Source organism: Protopterus annectens, chromosome 2.part1, assembly GCF_019279795.1.
Source record: "Protopterus annectens isolate FY-2018-M chromosome 2.part1, PAN1.0, whole genome shotgun sequence".
Lineage (NCBI taxonomy): Eukaryota > Metazoa > Chordata > Ceratodontiformes > Protopteridae > Protopterus > Protopterus annectens.
Window position 1 is genome coordinate 1,410,892,981 of NC_056729.1, and position 17,945 is coordinate 1,410,910,925.

Here is a 17,945-nt window from a genome sequence, read left to right on the forward strand (position 1 = left end):
TCAGGGAGAACACGGTTTATCATCTGACAAAATTATTCCAAATAGCCATATAAAATTTCTCACACCATTCATTATACACAAATTTCTTATGCTTCAACCATTCCTTTTCCACTAAACAATTTAATTGGCTATATTTCTCCTTATGTACCACCCACTATTCAGTGCAAGACACACAAGGGTCTTTTATATTCATGTGATCAAAAAATTGTTGCCTCAAAGCAGGCATCATGTACAAAGAGGCGTACATCCCTGTTGTGCTTTGTATGCCTTTCCCTACCCACAGAACAACATCATCAGACTTGAAAAGGACCTATAGAGCAGCATGGTCTGCAAAACCCATTAATTTCCTTCCACCTTCTAATAAAGAAGGGCTATGAATAAACAAATCAATTTAAGTTCTATATTTACCTTTTAGAGTTAGACGCATTTTGACATCATTATCCCCCAGGCTATTTTTCTGTAAAGCACAGTTAAGGTCAATTACTAGCATTACTGAAGGTGAAACACTCAAATAGCCAAAGCTTTGAACAATTGAATATGCTCAGAGATGTTAGCACTAGCACATAAATCAAGTAAACAAAAAACTTCAATATGTATACAACAATGCACTAAAACTGCACCAACTGGAGAAATTACTATAACATCCAAAAAAGTGCTCCTTGAGGAAGCCAATACAGCAATAGCTGAACAGGCATCCAACCCCATACTCCAAAAAAATATTCCAACCCCATACTCCAAAAAAATATTCCAACCCCAACACACTATTGCTTGCTCCCTCTGAATTGATGTCAATTGTTGAATATCTAACAGATAATTTGTCTTAACAAATTTACACCAGACAAAAATCACAAAATGCTGTACTCCATTACCATATTATTATTGTATTCTAGGTAAAAATAGTGCAGTTCAACCATTCCCTTTTTTGTATCCTTTTTCTAAATCAAATTAATTTTATGCTACTTAACCAGACTACTTATAGACATGTCCCCTCCACCTCTTCCTTATCGGCTGAAGAAGTATTCACCTGTGTGTCTTCCTTTGCATTAATATGAGCAATGCATTCTCTTTCTTTATCCTCTCTTTTATCACTCTTAAAAAGTGGGTCCACAGAAGAAATCCTAAAAGGGATTGTTTAACACTAAAGAACCTCCACATCTATGGGAATAGCATCCTAGACCTGTGAAGAAACAGAAATTTCTGGAAATGACCCCTTCTTGACACTTAACACAATAAGGTCCCTTCTGGTAACCTGTGGAAGATCGAACAACTTCTGCCTTGTCAGTAGTAGACAGAAGCTTTCATCTGCACCTCACTGGAAGCTTACACCGGGAGCCTGTCATGTACTACAGGTAAACCTCATGAATAGCTCCCACCCATTTGTCATCCTCTCAAACTCCAGGACTATCACCTGAATAAGTTTGCCCAGCAATTTCAACAGCTACAGCAGAGACACTACCCTCCACCACACAAACCAAGCATGACATTTTGCAGAGAATTTAGAATAAATTAAAACGCAGCTTTTAATATTATGCCCAAACTAACCACAAGAACATTGTTTTTTTGACAGTTAACAATCGGATATGTATCATATCTAAAATAAGAACACATTTTTGCCTGCCCATCATAACATATAATACCACTAATCAAACAGCATTATGTTCCTTTAAAGTAACCCACACCTTCCATGCACTGGTACAGTTCTTTCCCTCGTAAACAATCTTAGTAAAATTATGTATAGCAGAACATAAAGCAGAAAAAAATATTGTCTTAAAGCAGATTCCAGCAGTATATCTGTTCAAATTTGCATAGACTTTACTTCAAATCGGATGAAGTCCAAACAAAATCATAGTCATTCAAAGTATGACCATGCACTTTGGCATGTAATTTCACAAAAAAAGAATTTAACAAATTGAAAGTCTTAGAAGTCAGTTCACAAAAATGATCAGCGTCCAGATTAATCGATGAACAAATATTAGTTACTTTAAAGCCTAATCGTTTTACCAAAGAGTCCCACACAAAATAACAAATGACCATCTTTGTAGCTTTAGCTGAAATGAAAAAAAGCCTTTTTCTCAACAGCAGTCTTTCATCCTCTTCTCCACTGCTGCAGCAAAAGTTTTGATCAGTGACTTCAAGGAAAGCACTTCTTCCAGTCCTGCGGCACCATTCTGACCAGATATAGAAGAAACAACTACCTCCAAAGCAGACAAATGATCCACAGCATCTGCCAAGAAAACTCACGTGGGTCTGGTGCATTAATAAGCTGTCATAAAACAGACCAGTAATTGGCCTATCTAGTGCCCAGTTCTACTTCCCATATAGCATCCCACTCATTTAGCTCTTCATGTGAAGAGCAAAAAAAAAAAAAGGACTTTGGCTTTCACTGTAGCATTCAAACAGAAATATTTCCCTTCAGCTCAGAAAACGTACTTCTACTTATTGATGTGCTACAACTTAACACACACAAAGAGCTGAAGTGACTTTCTGTACTGGCATTTAGAAATGTTGGTAAAGAAAACAAAAATACAGGAACTATACCTCTGGATTGTGCCCCTTAACATTGTGAGTCCACAGCTGCTGCCCCCTTCATGCCACCTTTGCTGTGCTTCTGCTGTTAAGTCTCTGAAGGCAAACCACCTGCCTCCAACACAATTTCTTGATAAACAGGAGTGCTCTCCTGTCTTTGCAGACAGGACTGGCCTTTGTCAACTGATGCCCTAGGCAAAAGGTCTCCACAGCGCCCTCCCAACACAACACTGTGGCCCCATCCTGGTCTACCCACACCATCCAGATTGCTGGAAAAGTGCCCCTGCTAGAGCAGCATCCTAGGCGGCCACCTCATTGGCCTATGCCTAAGGCCGCCTATGTTTGCAGAAACATAAGCATAGTACTGAAAGTAGATAACAACACATTCTCTGTAATCAAGCTACCACCCCCCTCCATTCACAGACAAAAAATGTTTTCCAGTACCCACTACCAAAAAGAGCAGTGGAAGTTCACTGGTCCTCAAACCAAATTTCCCCTAGTCAGTATGAATACTACCTTTGGCCTCCCTTAAAAAAGGCAATTAGCCTACTCTGACTAACCCATTCAACAAAATGTAAATAAAAAGAAACATAAATAAATACATACATACATTACCCTGCCCATCTCCACACCTGAATATCATCTTCTCCCTTTGGATTCTTATATAATGGCTGCTGCTGCTGGGAGGTTTAAATAGTCTTCATTTAGTTCTTTGTTCTCTCTGCATTTCCTGGAGTACCATGCCAAATGTTTTAACTGGTCTCTGCTGTGGATTCTGTGCCTTTCTCCCTTCCATACTACAATGATATCTGCTACACAGACAATCCAGGCTGTAGACCCTTGGCTTTGAGCTCCTACATTTTTGATACAAGTGCTTTTCTTTGCTTATATAGAGCATTGGATGAGTCATCCACCACTTTTATTAACATACCTCTGAAATAAATTGTTTTAAGTGTTTTTGCTTGCATGATTATATTAGTTTTAATTCAGAAGGAGCTCATGCAGGCTATGCGCCTCTGGAGTATTTTTGTTTCCTGACATCTGCCCACTCTATGGATCATTTCTATATATTCCCAGTTGTGACCATGGATGGAACATCACTCCTGTAGCAGTGTTATAACAAAGTTTTCTGGTTTTGGTCTTTTGCAGTCAACCCCATGCCCAGGATCCTTATGTTCGACCACCTGCTGTGATTCCCCAGGTCACCTGTCTTCCCATCTAAGTCGTTTGTCCATTTCCCTTTTAGTGCTGCTTGCCTGAGTGCCTCTACTTTCATCACTATCGTTTCATTGACCAGGTCTTCCTCGATCATGATTTTTAAGCTTTCCATTGCCTTTTGGTGTACACTGATTGTGGTTTTTATCTCCTTCATGTTGTTCCCCACCTAAAAACATTTGCTGAGCAAGATACACAGCTAGTATTCCCACTTCACCACTAAACATTCAGAGACCTGATCAGTGGTACCTATGCAGTCTTGCATCAGTGTTTTTTACTTTTTTTCCTCATCTGAGAAATGTATTTTCTTTTATTTTTATGCTGGCTGGTTTGGAGTTATAGGGTTCATTGGCCATATTTAGTGGGTTTGCTCCACCCTCTGTTTAGAATGAGTACTTCTGTTGCAATAGGATAATATTACATAGTGCCCAATGTTCATATACCAAGACTGTGGACAAAAGCTACAGGGGGTATGTCCCCCATCTTTTATGAGAACTTACCTCAAAGCTAAAAAGAAAAATAAATAAATTAATACATACATTACCCATCTCCACACCTGAATATCCTCTTCTAGTATAATCATTTTCAAATAAACGTTTCAGATTTCTGGCTGTCTCATAAGCAAACAAAGAATCACTACCAATAGCCTTAAATGTCCTTTTACTTTTTAGAACTTTTCAGTTTGATTTGATATTTTCTTTGGTGGCTTGTCTATCAGCCCTATAGTATTGTCAGGCATAGTCTCATTTAGTGTTATTATGAGACAACATACAGGTATATCTTGTATGGCACTTTAATGTCATTATTAAAGGCAGTGTCTTCTCAACATAGGAATCATAGGAAATACAAGACCAGAGACCATATAAGCCTTTCCAATAGCCACACTCAGACTGTACCAACATGGTCTAGGACAGCAAGGCCTGTAAGCCCTGGAGTGTATTTTAAGGTGCCCATCCAATTGTCTAAGCTATGTTTGAAAGCCAGCAGGTAACTGCACTGCCTGGCATTCAAAGGGAGTGTATTCTAGTGCAAGGAGAGCTGCTGGTTGATGTTCCTCTCTCTGTTTAATTTTAATTATTCTCTTATATAGATTGAGATCTCTTATTCTAGTGCTGGCTGCACTATTTGACACATCGAGTAAAAGGAAGTCTTGGGTAATGGGATCCCTGAGGGCACAGAAAGCAAAGCACAGGTCTCCCCTCAAAAGCCTATATGACACTGAGTGCAGAGAGAGTGATTCCAGTCTTTCTTGACAGCTCAGAGTTTTTAAGCAGAGATTCTTTTTTTTTAGGCACCTCTGCATACTATCAAGTTGTTTGATATGTCCAGTGCAATACATGCCAAAAGGTGCATTATATCCCATAATGGGTCTAAGCAGGGCAGAGTATAGGGGAACAATATTTTTTTTAGTTTTGGAAGAAATGTCCTTGGTGATTAGTTGTGACATATTCGAATTCGTGAATGTAGTCAGTACACAATGGCCAAAGGAGAAGAAACCATGGTTCAAGTAGCCCAGTCCTGTTATGACAGACTCATTTGACAGAGGGTTTCATTGATAAGATTAGGGGTAGGAATTTGGTGTTTTCAGAAGGTGATGATACTGAACTTTTTGTTGTTTAACTTGAGCCATTTCTACCATGCAGCAGGTGTTAATAAGTACAAGTTCTATTTGAAGGGAATTTGAATAATTTGTTGATTCAAAAATTACACCCAACTTGCATTTATTGTGAGCTTATTCAGCCATAGAACCTTTTGTCAGTACTGAAATCAGAGAAATAAATGCCAAAAGGAGGGTGCCCAGTATGGATCCCCTGAGGAATGTCACTGGTCAACTTTTCTTTAACTCAGAAGACATAACCAACCCTGACAACATGCTTTCTGTCCTTGAGCCAGATTGTAATCCATCTAACCAAACAGGGATTTACGTGGGTCTATTTCATATAATTCAAGGTTCAACTCTGAGAACCTCTGTTCATCGAGCCAAGAATAGGGAACATTCACTTAAGTGAATGTTCAAATCAGCGAATTACTACAACAGGGAATGGAGTTACTTGGCCAACATAGCGACCGTCACACACATCGCAGTATATCAAACCCACTATGATGGGGGCTGTGACTCCCACCCCACCCCTGTTGTAGTAATTCACTGATGTAAACATTCACTTCAGTGAATATTCACAATTGTCACTCGACAAACGGAGGTTCACTGAGTTGAACCTTCAATTATATGAAATAGACCCATCTACATTTAAGGTTTATTAGCTTGTCTACAATCCCACTATGGGTTATAGTATCAAATACTTTTGCTAGATTCGGGTAGGCAGGATGAACACTGTGCCCACTGTCCGCAGCCTGCATAAACTTTTCAAAGTAGTTCACATGACTGAGGTAGCATGACCTGCTCTTAACAAATCTGAATTGTTGTAGGTCAAGCCTGATTTAACAGTTAATGTCCAGCTATATGAAGCCAGTGATGATGTGATCCATGGTTTCATAGAGAAGTAGTAAGGCTAATGGGTTTGTAGTTGCTTGGGTCAGTGGTGGTGCCACCCTCATTAATAGGCATTATCAGCACCACCACAGTGCACCATTGTTCAGGAATATTGCATGTGGCAAGGCTTAGATTGAACAACTTAAGGAGGAGATCAGCAAGCTTCTGCTTGATGCCATTTATAAGACAACCTGGTATGTTGTTGGGAAGCACTGGAAAACTATTTTGGGGAGCACTTTAAGGATATGGTCCTTGGAGATAGAGTGGGTAGAGAGTGACTCAGGTATGTTTGGGATAGGGATGATAGCTTCAGGGGGAAGAAATAAGCAGCAACGTTGTTAGCCAATATGCAGACAATGCCATTTGGATTTGAACACGAGGTGCAATTATAGATAAGTTCTAAGCATGGATGTAAATGATTCCTTAGTTTTCTAAAGCAGCTGAAGAAGGACTTATAATTATCCTTAGTCTCAGAAGCAAGCTGATATTCATGTGAGGCTTTGCTAGTCTTAATAGCTGCCTTAAGGTTTCTGATTAGACATTTTATATCCTCATTGTGATGAGGGGTTCTGGCCTTAGAAAGTAGTCTAAACAGTTTATTTCTTCTGTTGCAAATTGTATTTATATCTACTGTCCACCAGAGAGATTTGCTTTTGAATTTGCCTCTGTATTTGGTTTTATTGGGGACAATCCTATTGATGTATTTATTTAAATGAGCGTGAATATTTTATACCTAGGTGGTTGTGTATCCTGGTTCAATTTTGGGGGTTGCATGGGAAACTGTTGTGATTTTGTCCTACAATTGTAAAATGTTAACATTTTTGAAATCTTTAAAGAGGGTGATGTTGGTACCCATGGGAGATGATGTTTTATGGGTAAAGGTAACCCGTTGCTGGTCAGACAATATCTGAGGGCCAACTATGGACAGGGAGTAGGCCTGTGCCAAGTTTGTGAGAAACAGAATCAGGCTATTACCACCCCCAGTGAGGCTACAGGCAATTTGATCCACAGAATTCTCAATCACCAAATCTATGAAACATTTTGCATACCCAATGTTCGAAGTATATGTACTCCAGTTTATGGAGGTATAGATGAAGTCACCAAGGATTAGAGAGCCATCTCTAATAGGGATGATTTCCAGGAATGCCAGGAACCTATCATGATTCTGTGGGACCTTAGAAGGGGACCAGTGACAAGCTGGAGTTCAATCAACTCACCAGGGGAGGGGGTCACTGGATGTCAATTTGGAAGGGATAAAATCCCTGACAAAAACTGAAACACCACCATTATCTATGGCCTTGAATGTGTGATAGACAACTCAGGGGAAAAGTGATGCTCTCATTAGACTTGAACCGTGTGCCAGTCACTGCACAAATACAGACTCATTCCAGATGCAGAAGTACCTCCAAATTGGGCAGTTTGTTATTAAGACTCTTGGCATTGACAAGGGATGCCTTGATGTTGTCTAATTTATTTATCTATTTTTTGGTTAGGTTGGGATGTTCCTAGATGAACTTTGCCTAAAAAGGCACAATGGGGACAGCAAAGACTTTGGCCAGTATTCAGAAACCACTGAATGAGAAATGTAGACCATCTTTAACAAAACAAGTAGGATTATTGATCATCTCATCTGAGAGAGGTACATCCTAGACTCCCCGGGAATATCACTACGTAGTGCCTGGGATGACATGATCGACAGACCACGATGCTTTGCCACAGATGGCCTGCACCTGTCACCCTTGGGATTCCGGATACTGGCTAAGGCTCTTGCCATCCATATAGTGCCTTTTTTAGGCAAGGTTCAAATGACAAATTCACCACTGTAACAGGTACAAGCAAGCAAAATCTGAGGGTAATACTACTCAATGCTAGAAGTCTAAATCTCAAAATGCATTCACTTGAGGCACTCCTTAAAATGGAGAACATTGACATTTGTGCAGTGACAGAGACCTGGTTCAAGGCTCCAGAGAGCACCCCTGCATTACCAGGCTATAATTCATACCACACCTTTCGGCCACCTAACCCTAAGACAGAGGCCTGTCCATATGCATTAAGGATATCCACACCTCTAGGCTAGTTGTTGAGCATAATGCATCTGAGATTATCCAAGTGCAACTAACTCTGGGCAAGACCACAATCCAAATTGTAACTTGCTACAGATCCCTCACCATGCCCCAGGATTCCCACTCCTCATTTCTTGATACACTGGAAAATATTAGGGTACAACCCAACACCCTAATAATAGGTGATTTCAACTACCCCACCATTAACTGGGAAAACTCATGTACCAACTCTTTTGCTCAACGTTTTCTGGAATTCATAAATTCCAATGCCTTGGATCAACTTATCCACACCCCCACCAGGGGCAGCAATATCCTAGACCTGGTCATTACCAACATGGGTGACCGGTGTTCCACACTAGAGGTCAGTTCCTCATTGGTCAGATCCGACCACAAGGTAATCACCCTAGACATCCACATCCCACCCCCACCCCCCATTAGGGAAACCACCATAAAAAATCTCTCTAAAGCCAACTTCATGCTTCTTAAGACAGAAGTGGCAAACTTCAGGACACCCGTGCAGATGGACAATAGAGGTACAACTGCTGAATCCTACACAAATGCACTTTATAAGTACTTACACGAGTGCATGGATCGTGTTATCCCTAACAGAACAAAGATGCTATCCTCCAAAATCTATTAATCAAACTATTTATTTTTTCCCCTGACTGTTACCAGGTATAACTCAACCTCGTGAAATTGTATATTCATATTTGCTTATGTATTCTTTGTAAATATCATATCTGTAATATGCCTTCTTTGTTATTACTGTATCTGTCTACCTTGGAGCTTTTCTCCCCGGGCCTCCACTAAAAATGATCATTAATCCAGTCGGACTATCCCGGTCAACAAATGTAAAATAAATAAAAAAATAAAAAAGGGAAGCCAATCTGGTGCTCTCCTGCCATAAACAAACTCTACAACAGAAGAAAGAAACTGTTGTAAATAAGAGTAAAATGCCATAATTGGAAGAACTCCCTGGTCAGCCTCAGTAAGAAGCTGAGATCCCTCATAAAATCCTCCAAAGCTAGTTATGAAAACAAAATCGCCACTGATTATAAAGACAACCACAAGGCATTCTATAACTATGTCAAGAATCTCAATGGCATCATTCAGATCTGCTCTGAGTTACAACACAATGGCACTAAATATAAAGAACCAACTGATATTGCCAACATCCTGGCAGATAGGTTCACTGCTAAATTTACCCACCTCTCACACGCTAAAGGGCAAATCTCTATACCAGAAGAATGCAAAGTTCCTGTCATCATGGCTGTACAGGTAAAAACCACACTCTCCAAAGCCAAGAACACAGCATCCATGGAACATGACAACATCCCAGGCTGTGTTCTACATGAACTACAGAATGAACTGGCACCCCACCTAAGCAGCATGTTCAATCATAGCCTCATCTCAGGCTTTGTGCCCACTGAATGGTGCACAGCGATGGTTATCCCACTCCACAAAGGGGGAGCAACCATGGACCCCAGGAACTACTGCCCCATTAGCCTAACAAGCCTGGTCTGCAAGGCCATGGAATGTATCATCATGGAACTTATAAACAAAGACATTGGTAATCTCCAAACTCTGGACCCCACCCAGTTCAGGTTTGTAAAAGGCAGATCATGTCTCCTAAACCTGATAGACTTCTTTGAAGCAGTTAACAAAGCTGTAGATGAGGGTAAGGTGGTTAACACAGCCTATCTAGATCTTGCCAAGGTTTTTGATGCCATCCCCCACTCTAGAATTATAGATAAACTCACTAAACTAGGTATAAATCCCTATGCCACAACATGGGTTACCAAATGACTCATTGACATTGAACCCATACTGTGAAAGTAGCAGACTCCAAATCCGACTTCAGACCAGTGACAAGTGGAGTACCACAGGGTTCAGCCCTGGGTCCTGTCCTGTTTGGCATCTACTTCTCTGAAGTACAGGCTAACACAGAAGGTCTTTGGCTAATGAAGTTTGCAGATGACTGCAAACTAGGAGCCAGAATTGAAACTCCTAACGATGTGGACATCCTACAAAAGGACCTCACTGAGATAGATGCCTGGTGTCAAACCCATGGCCTCAAGTTCAATGCCAAAAAGTGCACTGTCATCCCCTTTGGTAAAAACTCTGTACCCATGACCTACCACATAGGTGGTAGTCTGCTTAACACCGAAAGTGTGATAAGAGACCTTGGGATACAGGTGGACAGTAGTCTCTCCTTTGATAATCACATCTCCACAGTAGTCAGGAAATCCTTCTATGTGGCACACCTCAACAAAAGGTTTCTCATCCAGGAAAAAAGAGGTAATTGTTCTCCTCTACTCATCACTCATTAGACCCATTATAGAGTACAATGCCCCTTTTGGTATGTACCTCACATGACATCTACAACAACTGTAAAGGGTGCAGAAATACCTCACAAAGAGGATTACCATCCTTAAACAGATGCCCTATGCAGATCGTCTGAAAAAACTGCAGCTTTACTCCATTGCATATTGCCTACTCAGAGGCAATCTCTGCCTAACATACAAAGCTATGTCAAACCCAGAACTGTTGGACATCCTGCACTTAAAGAAATCCCAATCCCTCCAACCTACATGCTCTAGGGACCTAAATCTTGTCACCACAATAAAGAGAACATGCTGGAGGGATAGATTCCTGTCCTGGAGACTTCCCATATTCTGGAACAAACTACCTATCTATATCAAACAAAACTCCTCATTAGCACTCTTCAAGAAAAATCTTGATGATTGGATGGTAAATAGGAAATTTACCCTGGGGATTACTTCTGTGGCTCTGCTTGACAGGGGCACAGGAAAATAATTTTCTTGGGTGGAGAAAGCCAGGGTACCTTTTTGGCTAGGCTTATATAGGCCCTAAGGCCAATAGCCTAGTACCTACCTATGAACCTATGAAAATTTGTAGCATGTTAAAGGCCACCCTCTCAAACTCAGGAACCTCACATGGCCTTCCTGAAAACATTGGAGGGGATAAATGTATCTCCAAACACCATCATACTAGGTGACTTCAACTACCCTAATATAGACTGGGAACACTACTCAAGCCCGAACACTCTAACCCAAAGATTCCTGGAGTTCATAAACTCAAATGCCATGGAACAACTAGTCACCATCCCCACAAGAGGAGAAAACATACTTGATCTCATCATCACGAACATGGGATCAAAATGTTCAACACCGGAAGTATACCCCTCACTGGTGAGATCAGATCATGAACTAATCTCGCTGGAGGTCCTCATCCTGCCCCCACCTGAAACAAAAAAGACCACAGTGAAAAACTGCCGATTTCACACTTCTAAAAACTAGTGTGGTCTCCTTTAAGGCCCCTGAGCCAGTGGTAAACATTACTCAAACCGCTGAATCACTTACAAATGCCTTCTACCAGCACCTACAGGACTGCATGGATCAGGCAATCCCAAACAAAACTAAGACTCTCTGTACCAAAGGCAAGCATCCAGTCTGGTGGACCCCAGCCATAAACAAGCTCTACAACAAAAGGAGGAAGCTACTACAAGATAGAGCAAAATCCTTGAAAGGTAAGACACCTTTGATCATTATAAGTAAAAACTAAGAGCTCTCACAAAATCATCCAAGGCAAATTTTGAGAGAAAATCGCCAAGGACTCTAAAGAGAATCATAAGGCCTTCTTTAGCTATGTTAGAAACCTAGGAGGAAACACCCAGATATGCTCAGAATTAGTTCAAAATGATGTGAAAATTACTGAACCTACACACATTGCCAACATACTGGCTGACAGGTTCAGTGCAAACTTCTCCCCCCCCCCAAAAGGAGCGATATCTATTCCAGAGGATTGTAGCCCCCAAACATCTCCAACGCCCAGGTGAGAACTGCCTCACTAAGGCAAAAACACAGCATCCATGGGACCGGATGGTGTCCCCGGCTGTGTGCTTCACGAACTCAATGAGGAATTAAACCCACAGTTAGGACAGCTGTTTAATCTTAGCCTCACCTCAGGATACCAAGGAGTGGCGACGGCGACTGTGGTCCCACTTCATAAGGGCGTGCCTCCACAGACCCTGGAAATTACCGCCCCATTAGCTTGACAAGCCTTATCTGCAAAGCCATGGAGAGGATCATAATGGAACTCATAAATAAAGACATAGGAACTTGCAGACTTTGGATCCAACCCAGTTTGGCTTTGTCAAAGGCAGATCCTGCCTCTTAAACTTGGTTGACTTTTTCGAGACAGTCACCAAGGCCATTGATGAGGAAAGGCAGTCCATACAGCCTACCTCGACCTGGCAAAGGCCTTGACACAATACCCCACTCAGGTATCATCGAAAACTCATCATCAGCTTGAATGTAAACCCATACATCACAAGATGGGTTGCAAACTGGCTAAGTGACAGAACCCACAGGGTCAGAGTTGCTGGAGCCATGTCAGACTCAAAGCCTGTCACAAGTGGTGTCCCACAGGGCTCAGTCCTGGGTCCACTCTTGTTCAGCATCTACTTTTCTGAAGTACAAGCAAACACAGGAGGGTTATGGCTGACAAAGTTTGCAGATGACTGCAAACTGGGCGCCATAGTCGAAAACACATCTGACACAGATATCCTCCAGAAGGGCCTCACAGAAACGGATAACTGGTGCCAGAGCCATGGCCTGAAGTTAAACGCCAAAAATGCATAGTCATACCCTTCGAAAAACAAGGTTACCCCTAGCTACCATATAGGTGGCAATCCACTGAGCACAGAAAAGTCATCAGGATCTGGGGACCCAGGTTGACAGTAGCCTTCGCTTGACACTCATGTTGCTAAAGTAGTTAGGAAAACCTTCTATATCGCCCACCTGATCATGAAGGGATTCACATCTAGATCAAGGGAGGTCATCGCCCCCTGTACTCATCACTCATTAGACCTATGATTGAGTACAATGCCCCGCTCGAATGTATCTGACCAGACACCTGCTGCAGCTTGAAAGGCCCGAAAAGTTCCTCACCAAAAGGATAAAGGGTCTCAAAATATGTCTTATGCTGCCCGACTGAAAGAACTCCAGCTCTATTCAGTCTCATACCGCTTGCTCAGAGGTGACCTGTGCCTGACATATAAGGCCATGTCCAACCCAGATTTGATGAATATGCTTCACCTCAAAAATCTAGATCCCTCAGAACCACAAGGGCGGAGACTTAAACCTTGATACGGTTATAAATAGAACGTGCTGGAGGGACAGATTCATCACCCAGAGACTCCCTATGCTGTGGAACAAAATCCCGGTACATGTGAGGCAGAGCACCTCTCTGGCCTTGTTCAAGAGGAATCTTGACCAATGGATGGGAGATTGCAGATATACCCCAGGGATTACTTCAGTGTCACTGCTTGACAGAGGCACAGCAAAATGATAGGCATAGTTTTTATTCAAACTAAAGGGGTGGCGAAAGCCACATAACTATGGGCTAGGCTTATAAATGCCCTTGGGCAGATAGCCTAGTATGAACCTATGAACCTATACTTAGCCAATTGTTGAAACCAATTATCTTTTCTTTGAATCAAGGCATCATTTTCAGTGAGGAGAGGGTACCACTCAAGACCAGTGAGTTATCCTTGATGGAAGCCTGTGTAGTATGGATTATGATCATATAGTTATGCTTACTGGAGAAGAGAGTTTTAAGGCCTCTTGAATTATCAGAAATACTTTCTCCTGGGAAACAGCTGACTTTAACCACGTGCCTGGTGAGTATGGAGTCAGTGTCCCTAACAATGGACTCACCAATTTTTAGGATATTTCCAGAAGTTGATTTATTCTTGTTAATGTCAGGAGTGCTTTGTTATTTGTGACATGTTGATGAAGGAGTGTTTGTAGTAAATGTGTCTGGTGTCTGGAAGGGTTGTTGATACTGTTATGTGTTCTAGGAGTCTAAAGTAATAATTTTTAATAGCATCAGTGGATGATATTTTATCGCTAATAGAGTGTGGATGTTGCCTTTATATCAGTAAGGTGAAACATTATCACGCTCAATGCATGCATGGGATTTAAATTGGACAGTCTGCAAATCAGCTTTTTGTTTTACATCTCTAATGGACAAAATCAATTAGGTTGAGCAACAGTTCATTTTCAGTGGGCATTTGGCAGTTATTACACTGCCTTAGGATGCCAACTGCTAAAAGCCTTGCAATGGTAGGAAATGTAAACTCCTGTCCCTCCACATTGGCCAGTGCAATTATTTGTAGGAATTGGGGGAAAGAAGGTAGGAGGGGGATTACTCAGTCTAAATGAGTCAATAGGAGATAGCAGTAGCAGATCTGCACAGCAGGTAGCAAGTCTATGCCAGTGTGCACTGTTCTGCACAGATCAGTGCAAATCATTAAAGATCTGAGCTGGCTGGTTCTAGTAAAACAAGAGCAGAAGGAAGCATTTTTTACACTAATGACCAAGGGAAAAACATCACTTGCACACACAAACCACTATCCAGTTACAGCTACAATGGTGGTGTGCTCAGCAAAACTGAATGCAGCTGATTTCATTATAAAACAGAAATTAAAAAGTAAAGACCAATGAAAAAATAGCTGTAAGTATGACCAATTAATGCTAGTGCTAGGCTACATAGAAAGAGCAGTAATCAATGTACTTTCACTACACAATCCACCCGTTTCAAGATTACTCCCACACCAGGCTTGAACAAAGCTAGGAGTAAACAATGCGAACAACAAATGTAGTGGAAAGAAATCCATAAAACAACATACATTTGACCGGATTAAGTAAATGAATTTCAGTACAGTACAAATAATGCAGAAAATATGTAAAATAACTTCCCTGGAGTATCAAGCATTCAAAGCAACTTTTGTAATGTCTCAAGCAGAAGCAAACCAGTGAAGCTTTCTGAAGCCTTTTTTACATATCTTTCAATAAAATGTTTTTAACAATTATAACTTTTTTTAAAGAAGAAATATTTTTATTAAAGTATCATGTATGACAAAGGTAATCTTACATTTATATAAATGAAAACAAAGCACATTGACACAATCGTAGTTGCAAACATTATACATTACAAACCATGTTGACACAATAGCAGTTGCAAGCATTATGCATCACTTATAATCATTGCAGTCATTGTCAAACATTACATAGCTCATTCAGATCCTGCCTTCTTTTAAACCTTGTTCCTCCTTTGCATGTATTGTTCCCACAATTCCCATTTTTTTCCTATTTAATTTGCTCCTACCCTTTTATAAAGATCCTAATTGCAGTTATTTTATCTCTGTTACTATATGCACTGCTTCTAGTAAAGTTGGTTTAGACTTTGATTTCCATTTTCTAGTAATTGCTTTTTTGGCAGCCACCATAATTAGACTCAGCAAGGCTTTACTATGTCTAGGCACCTCTGATTCTGTATCATAGCTCAAAAATATTTTCCTTCAGCCAACCAAAAAGCAGAGCAAAATGATGGCTCCAAATCCAGTTTGGTAGTAAAAAATATTTTATTCAAAAACCACATGTAAGTGCTTTCACAGTCAAATGAACTGGTTTTCCAGACATTAACAAGCATTATACAAACCCTCTATTTAAATACAATTAAATCACTGCCCCTCCCCATTTCCATACAAACCAATCACATTTTAAAGGATCTTATCCCTGGAAAATCAAAGCAGTGCATATACATCATAATGTCAAGCTCTTCATTACTTATATGATTTGATCTTATATATAATTCACACATATAGCTATACATTTCATCGGAGCATCTAAAATTCATATACGTATATTTAAAAATTGATGAAACTCACAGATATATGTAATACCTCTTGTTCAGTGCACAGGTTTGAAACTTATTATTCACACACCAAATACTATGCAGATGTATATGAAAAATATATCAATATAAAAATATATCAAAAAACTTGCAGCAAAAGCATGCATAAATGCATACATTAAAACATACATAAAAATGCATAAGAAATAGATGAAAACAAAGGAATATATGAGCAGATCTAATCCTATCTATATAGGGGTCTACCTTTCAATACAGGTTTTATAGGGACTTTGTCATTCAAGCCTCTCCCAGTATCTGCTCTCATTCTTATTATCCATCTGCTCTCATTTACCTCTGTCTTGTTCCTAAAATCACCCATTCTTTCATTCATTTTTGTTCTCTCTATGACTAAAAACCTAAAACTGATCATTATCAATCACATGGTTCGCTAGAGCACTAGTAGCAATCTTGTTATTAATATTGTACTGATGTTCCCTTATTCTTAGGTTCATAGGTTCAGAGGTGGGTACTAGGCTATCTGCCCGAAAGCATTTATAAGCCTAGCCAGAATGTGTTGGCTTTCGCCGCCGCCTTAGATTAGTTCCCGGTGCCTCTGTCCAGCAGAGCCACTGAAGTGATCCCCGAGGTAAACTTTCTGTTTCCCATCCACTCGTCAAGATTTCTTTTGAAGAGTGTTAGTGAGGAGCTCTGCCTAATGTAGATTGGGATCTTGTTCCAAAGCATGGAAAGTCTCTGGGACAGGGATCTATCCCTCCAGCACGTCCTATTTATTGTTGTGGTGAGGTTTAGATCCCTAGAGTGTGTGGCTCGCGGGGTTAAGGTTTTCTTTAGGTGGAGCATGTCCATCAATTCTGGGTTGGACATGGTCTTGTATGTCAGGCAGAGATCACCTCTGAGTAGGCGGTATGCAACCGAGTACAGCTGTAATTTCTTCAGTCGAGCTGTATAGGGCATCTGTTTGAGGCCAGTGATCCTCTTGGTGAGGTACTTCTGGGGTCTTTCCAGCTGTTGCAGGTGTCTTGTAAGATGCATCCCAAATGGGGTGTTGTACTCTATGATGGGTCTGATGAGTGATGAGTAGAGGGGCACAATGACCTCTTTTGATCTGGATGCGGACCCTTTTGTGATTAGGTGGGTCACGTAGAAGGATTTTCTAACCACTTTGGCAATGTGATTATCAAAGGTGAGATTATGATCTACTTAGGTCCCCAGATCCCTTATTACGTCTTCTGTATTTAGGGGACTACCACCTATGTGGTAGTTTGTGGGTACTTTGTTTTTTCCAAAGGGGATGACTATGCACTTTTTGGCATTTAGCTTGAGGCCATGATTTTGACACCAGGTATCTGTCTCAGTGAGACCCTTTTGGAGGATGTCTGTGTCAGCCGGAGAGTCAATTATAGCCCCTAGTTTGCAGTCGTCTGCGAACTTGGTCAGCCATAGTCCTCCTGTGCTTCCCTGTACCTCTGAGAAGTATATGCCGAACAGAAGGGGTCCTAGGACTGAGCCCTGGGGACCTCCAGTTGTAACCGATTTAGAGTCGGACCTAGCTCCCGCAACTCTCACCATGTGGGTTCTGTCCATGAGCCAGATGCCAACTCATCTTGTGATGTAGGGGTTTATGCTCAAGCTGGTGAGCTTGTCTATAATACCAGAATGGGGATTGGTGTCAAAGGCCTTTGCGAGGTCTAGGTAGGCTGTGTGTACCACCTTTTCCTCATCTATAGCCTTGGTAACTGTCTCAAAGAAGTCCACCAGGTTTAGGAGGCATGATCTGCCCTTAACAAAGCCGAACTGGGTAGGGTCCAGTGTGTGGAGGTTCCCAATGTCTCTGTTAATGAGTTCCATGATGATGTGCTCCATAGCCTTGCAGATCAAGCTAGTCAGGCTTATAGTTCCCGGGGTCT